We start from the raw sequence: 351 nt of genomic DNA on the forward strand, positions 1-351 counted from the left end.
TCCCCAAAAACGAAAAAGAAAAGCAAAACCCAAAAAAACCCGAAAAAAAACCCAAAACCCCACAACCCCCCCAAGAAAAAAACAAAACAAAACAAAAAACCCCCCAGAAAACCAAAAAGAAAAAACCAAAAACAAACAAAAACCACCCAAAACCCCACAAAAAAACAAAAAAAAACCAAAAAAACCAAAAAAAAAACCCCAAAAAACCCAAAAAAAACCACAAAAAAACCCCCAAAAAAACCACAAAAAAAAACCAAAAAACCCCCCAAAAAACCACAAAAAAACCACAAAAAAACCCACAAAAAACAAAAAAAAACCACAAAAAAACCACCAAAAAAACCACCAAAAAAA

Source organism: Neopelma chrysocephalum, unplaced genomic scaffold (genome assembly GCF_003984885.1).
Source record: "Neopelma chrysocephalum unplaced genomic scaffold, ASM398488v2 Primary Assembly neopelma1_187, whole genome shotgun sequence".
Taxonomy (NCBI): Eukaryota; Metazoa; Chordata; class Aves; order Passeriformes; family Pipridae; genus Neopelma; species Neopelma chrysocephalum.